Genomic DNA, 8,088 nt, shown 5'->3' on the forward strand with positions numbered 1-8,088 from the left:
CCCACTTGTTCATTAGTTCCCCCAACCCCTGAAACCTAGTCCCAGGCACCTAAGTCCAGCTGGCACTTTCAGCCTCCTGTGCAGGTTCACAGCGGGCATCGGCCTCCATCGACCTCCTTATTAAAACCCTGCTTTCTGGGCTTCGCGGTCACCAGTCCTTGGCTTCTCTCCTCCCCTCTCCCAGGTGGTTTTCACCCAGGCTCTGCTGGCCTTCCTCCCGCTGCTCTCCCAGGGCCACACATGCCTCCCTGAGAGAACAGCCTTCCTGTGAGTTGTATTCCACCTGTCCACTGTGCTGACCCCCCAAACCTGCGCTCCCCGCTGGGCCTCTGGCCTGCACTTTGACCCCATGTTTGCTTATCCAGCATCTCTGCACGGCTGCACCTGAAATTCACCCCAGCAGAAACCAAACAGCCTCTTCCCTCCAAAACTGCTCCTCTTAGTTCCTGCCTTAGTGCACGTCAGCACCTCCCTTGCCTCCTCTTCCCTCTGTCCCCAGGTTCTGTTTTACTTCCAAGACAGCTTCTGCATCCACCCCTTCCCTCCAAGCCCTGGAGTCCCCTCTCAGGCCAGACATCAGTAACAGCCTCCTTCCCAGCCTCTTTGCCTCCTCCAGCCCATCCCTTCCCCCTCTCCTCCCACTGGAGCCAATGGAGCACTTAATGTACAAATACCCCTCCTGCCCCTAGACTGAGAGTGGGTATTCCGGGATCCGCTGGCCCATTCATCAGGCCCCAGGAACAGACACAGAGAAAGCCAGCTGAAAGTTTTTACTCTTCCTTTTTTTTTTTTTTAAATTTTTTTTTATTTATTTATGATAGACACACAGTGAGAGAGAGAGAGAGGCAGAGACACAGGCAGAGGGTGAAGCAGGCTCCACGCACCGGGAGCCCGACGTGGGGGTTCGATCCCGGGTCTCCAGGATCGCGCCCTGGGCCAAAGGCAGGCGCCAAACCGCCGCGCCACCCAGGGATCCCGTTTTTACTCTTCCTAAAGTTCACAGGAAATGTTCTTTCTCAGGGACACATGGCTGCACCTGTAAAGTATCACAATAATCCCTTTGAGTAATGAATGTTTTACTCAAAAACAACTTTAAACTCCAAAATCATAGATTAGCAACAACTTTGCTGTTTGAAATTCCATCATTTAAGAATGAAACATCCTGCTCCCGCCTAGAGAATTTAAGCCACCTTTGCCAGAGAAGAGCCTGGATTTCCAACCCGTGTGCAGAGCTCCAGAATAGCTCTGTGGTTCCCAAGGGAATGGGAGCTGGTCCACTTTGCAGCCCTGACCTGATCCTGGTTTCAGGCAGGCCCACATGGCCCTGCTTTGCACCAAGCCTGTGGAAAAACTGCTTCTCTCACAATTCACCCAAACCCCACCTTCCACAAAATCCTATGAAAGCTCACTCTTTACCTTTGTCAGGTGAGCTGCTCAGGGTTCCTGGTGCAGTGCATAAACGAATCTGCTTTGCCAGACTAGGTGGTCTTAGGCTGGTGGGACCTAAGGTCCAAAAGGACAAGGGCAGTGCCTGTCTCTCCAGTTTATAGAGGCACAATGAACAGCTCCTACATGCCAGGCAGTGGGACACAGCAGTGAGCGACAGGCTCTCAGCATCCCCTGCTTCATCATCACCTGCACTTGCTGAATGAATGGGAGGTGGGGGATGAGGATTACACTGAAGGGAGGGGCTGGCGGGGGGGGGGGGTCTGTATCAGAGAGGTTTGGGACCCGTCAAGGAGAAAAAAACACACATTGAGAGGCAATCATGGGGAAACAGATGGGAGAGAAAGAAATCTACAGGAATGTCTAGGCTTAAAAAGAACCCAAAGGCCATCTGAACATTTCCCTATCTTGAGTCAAAGGTCTGTCGCCTTTCCAAACTCTTTCTGCCAACCCTTAACTCTACCCTCCCTACCAGTCAGATGCTTCCTGGCCATGTTTCAACTCTAAACCCAGACATGGGCTTTCCTTCCCCCCACTGGCCATGCCTGAGGGCTGCACCTGGCTGATGACACGCTGTAAGGCATGGTTCCTTGTGGCAAAATTGGTCTGAGCACCAAGGCCTATTGAGTGCCAGGAGAAGCAAATCCATGAGAGTCCAATGTCCCAAAGCCCAACCAACCCAATGTCATGCAGACCAATGACACCAGTGAACAATCCCAGCTCTCCAGCTCATCCAAGTTAGGTTTCTGCCCTCTGCAGCCAAGATGGTGGAGAGATTGGGTCCCCCTGTACTTATGCACCCATGCTGGCTCGGGTGGATAAAATGCAGACTGACATTGTTGGTTTGATAGCATTCCAATCTCTATAGCCAGGGACTCTCCCTGCACCTAGGACAGTGCCACCACCCCCTGCCCTGGCTGTGGCTGCGGGAAACCACTGGGTAGTATCCACGGTGGCTGCACTGCCCACAGTCAGCCTGCTTTCCCTCACCACGAGCCGGCGAGCCCAAGCCACATCAGTAATATAACTCCACGAAAAAGGCTTTCGCTTGTCTAAGCCCGAACCTAGGGGTTGGCTGGCTTGTTCTGTGAAAGGCCAGATAGTAAATATTTTAGATTTTTCAAGCCATTCAGTCTCTCTCACAACTGCTAGATTGTGTTGTCTTTGCACAAAAACTGCCACAGACATTATACAAACAATTGAACATGGCTGTGTACCACTAGGACTTTCATGAAGGACACTGAAATGTGAATTTTTTTCTTCTTTTTTTTTAGTTTTTTAAAAATGTATTCATGAGAGACAGAGAGAGGCAGAGACACAGGCTCCCAGCAAGGAGCACAATGTGTGACTCGATCCCAGGTCCCCGGGATCACACCCTGAGCTGAAGGCAGACGTTCAACCACTGAGCCACCCAGATGCCCTGAAATTTGAATTTCACGTGATTTTCATGTGCCATAAAATAGTAATCTTCTGTCGATGTTTTTCCCCCCAACAATTTAAAGTGTGAAAATCATTTGTAGCTCACTGGCCAAACCAAAGCAGGCAGCCAGCCAGATTGGGTTTACAGGTTAGTACGCTTACTGTTGGTTTTAATATTTATGTAAGCTTCAAATTTGCACATCTGTATTACATACCCTTTAAAAACCAGGTTTTTGGGTGGGAGGGAGGGGAGAACTCCCGGTCATACTTCTGGCCTCCAGCACACAGGGGCTCCACAGCAGGCCTTTGTCTCAAGGGGAGGTTTGAAATGTTCAGAATTTTCCAAACTCAGGTGGCTTGGGTCTTCAGCCCCTCCTGCAGTACATTTTTGGGTTAAAAGAGTAGATTTGAGGGGCACCTGGGTGGCTCAGTGATTGAGCATCTGCCTTTGGCTCAGGTCCTGGAATCAAGTCCTGCATCGGATTCCCCACAGGGAGCCTGCTTCTCCCTCTAGGTCTCTGCCTCGCTCTCTCTCTCTCATAAATAAATAAAAATCTCAAAGAAAAAAAAAAGTGGATTGGAAGCAAACATTAGAAACATAGTGATCTCAAAGACCAGGAGCGGACATTGGGGCCACTTTGATGAGCTCGTTCTGCATGACCACTTGGAGTTTTTGTGATTAACAATTCTCAGTGACAGAGCAGCCTAAAAACCTTTGGAATGAATCCCAAACACACAAAGGCATGAACAGTTTCTCAGTTTCTGAAATGTACTACGTAAGGACATTTGTATCAGTCTTTGTCAAACGTAGGTTTTCCCTGTCTGTGGAGCTACTGTGTCATGAAGGAATTTGGAAAGTTAATAAAACATGTACATATATGATTGACTAAATAATAAATGTAGAAGAGGTGAATCTCCCCTTCAACAACCCCAATAATTTACACAGATGCTCCCAAGTCAAGGAGGCGGAGCCCAACTCCCCAGTCCTTCTGTGGGCAGTGCACCATGACTTCCTTCCAAAGGGGACAGGATGGAAATGGGAGAGGGGTTAACCTTGCAGTGGTGCAGTCAACATCAACAGCGACAAACTGCATTGATGGCAGTTCTGTGACCCTTCTGTGACTGTTGGTGAGAACGTCCTTGGCCTGGGGAGTCCCCTCCCAAGGGTGACTACCTCCTCTCCTGCACCACAGCTCATCATGGACCCAGCAAGCGCAGCTCATCTGTTCTGGGAGGTTGGCCTGCATGGTTAGGACCCCCGACCATCCGGTCAGTCCCGTCCATGTTTCAGCTTTCTCTTGGGATCGTTCACCTACTCACCATCTCCTACCCCACCAGGTGATCCTCCCACTGCTCTACGCCTTTGCACCACATTCTCTCCCAAAGTCACATCTCCACTCAAGGGAGAGTTAATCCCCGAAGGAGGGTCTTAAAGTTCACAGAGATGAGGGGAGACCTGGGGTGGAGGGGGCTTGTTGGGGGCACCGAGGCCATTTCCCCAGGAGTAAGTAGAGAGCCAGCCTCTCATCTCAGGGTCAGTGGGGGTGGCGGCCTCTTCAAGAGCTCCAGCCCATGTCCACATCACACGTGCATTATCAGAGGTGTAGGGGCAGCAAAAGAGGGTTTGCTCCTGACAGGGACCACCCTGCCACCCAGCTTTTCATTAGAGGTGTGGGATCTAGGACAGGATTCAGAATGCCAAGGGGGCACAGCCTCCTGGGGTCACTGTGAAAAAGACTGTCCCCAGGGCCCAGCAATGACTGGCTGTACTGGCATCAGCCAGCCCAGAGCAGAGGAGGAGCCATCAGCCAAGGACAGGCACCACCCAGTCAGGAGTTGCAGGGTGCAAGGAAGCCTCCCAAGGATGCACAGACGTGGCCATGTGATCGAAATCAGCTGTGCGTGCAGGCCAGGCCCAGGTGGCGGAAGCCAGCTTGCCACAGTGAGAGGCTGAATAACAGCCGCTGGAAACATCCACGTTCTGATCTTCAGAATCTGTGAAGAGGTGACCTTATGTGGCAGGAGGGACTTTGCAGGTGTGATTTAGTTAAGGATCTTGAAATGGGGGGATAATCCTGGATGATCCAGGTGGACCTGATGTCATCACAGGTCCTTCTGAGAGGCAGGCAGGAGGGTCAGAGGCCACAAGGAGATATGCTGGTGGAAGGGGAGAGGGATAGAGAGGGAAGGAAGAGGCTGTGTTACTGGCTTGAAGATGGAGGAAGGATTTCTAGAAGATGGGAGAGGCAGGGGAGAAATTCTCCTCTAGATCCTCCAGCAAGAACACAGCCCTGCTGGCACCCTGATTTCAGACGTGTAACCCCCCTGAACTGTAAGAGAATAAGTTAATACAGTCTTAAGCCACTAAATGTGTAGTTTGTTCCAGCAGCAATGGGAAACGAACACACTGCTGTCAATCAAGTGAAGTCTTTCTCCCTGCCATCATCTCTCCTCCCTCCTTCAGCTGTGAGCCTGCAGGGACCAGAAACAGGCTTGCCAGATGTAGCAGACCCGGATACAGGAGCTCAGTCAAATTTGAATTTCAGATGAATAATTTCTTGGTATAGTCCCAAATGTTGCATGGGACATGCTAACACTAAAATGAAATTATTTGGGGCACCTAGGTGGCTCAGTCAGTGAAGGGTTGTCTCAGGTCATTGGGCTACCCACTCCACAGGGAATCTGCTTCTCCCTCTCCCTCTGTCTACCTTGCCCCCTGCTCATGCGTGCTCTCTCTCTAATAAATCAGGGAGGGAGGAGGATGGAAGGAAAAGAAGAAAGAAAAGAAAGAAAGAATCAAGGTCCAAGCTTTATTAGCCAAGACTGGACATTTTTAATTAATGAATTGACCTGCTCACTGACCTGCTGACCTGGGACATAATTTCTCAAGAACGGCCCAAAAAAAAAAAAAAAAAAAAAAAAAAATCATGGGAAAGTTCTGTGCTTTTCCTCAGGGATCTGGAGGGTGGCTCTCTATCAGCAGGTTCAAGGGGCAGCAGGAAATAAAGGTGATGGCATGATTGCGCCTGCAAGGCCCTCTCGAGCCAGGGATAATGAGATAGATGAGCTCAGTCTCTAGCCCAAGGCCAAGGTGCAGTCACCCAGGTGGAAGAGTCCAGTATTTGCTCGGTCTCCTCCCCACCCACCCTGCCCCCACGACCCGCCCCCCACTCCCCACCCCCGCTGGGTTAGGAGCCACTGCAGGGCGGGAAACAGGCTTTTCCCATTTTCCAATGTGCCCACGAGGTGGCGCTCACGATCACGGCGAGACACGTGGCGACAGTCCCAGTTTTTAAAATTTCAGGGGCAGGAGGGTGGTATGTATGTGACTCTTGATCTCGGGGTTTGAGATCAAAGTTTGAGTTCCACGTTGAGGGTAGAGATTACTTACAAATCTTTAAAGCAATAGAAATTGCAGACAAAGGTTAGATTTATAAGGTTGTTGAGAATATAATACAAAGAATTCCTGTGTGCCCTACTCCCAGTGCCCCTATGATTAGCATCTTACATTAGTATGGTACATTTGTCACCATTCATGAAGCAATATTGATTCCTCCTTACATGAGCTCTCCAAGCTGGGACAGTTTCTCAGACTCTCCTTGTTTTTTATGGCCTGGGCAGTTGGAGGCACGCTGGCCTGGTGTTTGTAAGCTCCCCCTCTGTTGGGATTCGTCTGCTGTTTTTCTCATGGATTAGACTAGGGTTGTGGGTTTGGAGGAATGAAGAGCCCAGATGTAAAGCACCTTGTCATCCGTCCTATAATGGTTACATGCCATCACGGTGACTTATCACAGTTGGTCCTGACCTTGGTCACCTGGCCAGGGTCATGTCCGTCTGGTTTCTCCATCGTACAATCTCTCCTCCTTCCTCCTTCCATACTGTGCTCTTGGAATCCTGTGTTTTTCAAAGGAACATATGATAATTACCTGGCGTTCTAGCCTTTTCCTGCCTCTCTAGTTATCCATTTACAACTTCATCAGTATCTTCAAAGGGGTCATAGAAAGGAGAAGGCAGGAGAAGACAGCCCAAGAACACCTGTGTGAGAAGGGCAAAGGGGTGCTGTGACCCTGTCCTGTGAGCAGCATCCCCACTCCTGGCCCTGCACCTGTCAAGAGGTGCTCAGGGGATGGCTACTTCCCCCACCCTGTCCTCGCCAGCCTCCTTGTAATGGTCAGCAAGATCCCATCGAGTAAGTCTGGTCACACCTCTCACCTACTTAAAAACCCTTCAGCGGTTTTTAAGCGGACCCAAGACGGACCCCACGACTCCCCACACCCTGGGCTGGGCCACATCTCCCTGCACGCATGCCATCCCACTCTGGGAGCACAACTCCCCAGCTCAGAACCTTCACATGGGCCCTTCCACTCCTCCAGATATAAGCACCCCCATCTTCTCCCTACCCTGCAAGCTCCACCTCCCAGAGACCTGCCTGCCCTTCTGTACCACCTGCCCCACAGACGCTGGCATGAAGAATTGGAGGCAGAGGTAAAGTCCCCTGAAGATCGGGGTTCCAGGACAGTATGAAAGACCTCACAAATGAGTCCTGGGGCTCTGGGGAGGGGTGGTGGAGGCTTATTTAAAACCCTCCTGGCTGAAATTCTCATGTTGATTTGGAGGACTGCCTCCGGCCTCCTGCCACGCGATGGTAACACCACACGATGGTAACTGGTAACGTAGGGACACACAGGCCCCTTCAGTGTTCTGTGAAAGCCCCGGTGTGAGTTACATCCTGGTTTTACAACCCACCATTTCTCACCACGATGAAGCCAAAGCCGTGTTTCTGCCGTTGTGGTACACAAGTCTTTCTTCCTCTAAAACCATAAAAGGTGTCAAAACCTCTTCGTTGCTAAAATCATCTGTGCATACGCGCTGCGCTCCGTTGGAAGTGCCTTTGCAGCTGAGCTGAGCAAGGCCTGGGTCACAGCGGGCTCACCTGTGCCCCGCACAGGGGTTTGCCTTATATGGTGAAAAGCAGTGAGCTGGGAGCCTGGCAGGGCTCATAAAGGAAGTCCAAAGTTTCAAAAGAGGCTTTGCAAGGATTTTTTGCAGAAGGGCTGGCCTCTAAGCCTGCAGTATGCTCACTAGCTTTCCGGAAGGGACAGTGTATCTATGGCAACCAGGAATTAGGTGTCAAAGATACATAGAGAGGTCATCCTACTTCCTGCCCAGCAGTTAAAACAAGAACTTGTCACTTGGGGAAGGCCAGCAGAGAGAGGCAGTAGG

The 8,088-nt window shown here is 50.8% G+C and overlaps 1 long non-coding RNA gene across 1 annotated transcript; it reads right to left on the reverse strand.

Annotated features, from left to right (window-relative positions):
• Positions 1 to 787: 787 nt before the first annotated feature.
• LOC140624553 (uncharacterized) lies at positions 788 to 7,884 on the reverse strand. The gene is made up of 3 exons (XR_012024019.1): positions 7,612 to 7,884; positions 6,427 to 6,759; positions 788 to 1,036 (listed from the first exon to the last, which is right to left on the reverse strand). It is a non-coding gene; the product is annotated as an uncharacterized lncRNA (long non-coding RNA).
• Between the last annotated feature and the right edge of the window lie 204 nt (positions 7,885 to 8,088).

This window comes from Canis lupus, chromosome 3 (genome assembly GCF_048164855.1).
Source record: "Canis lupus baileyi chromosome 3, mCanLup2.hap1, whole genome shotgun sequence".
Taxonomy (NCBI): domain Eukaryota; kingdom Metazoa; phylum Chordata; class Mammalia; order Carnivora; family Canidae; genus Canis; species Canis lupus.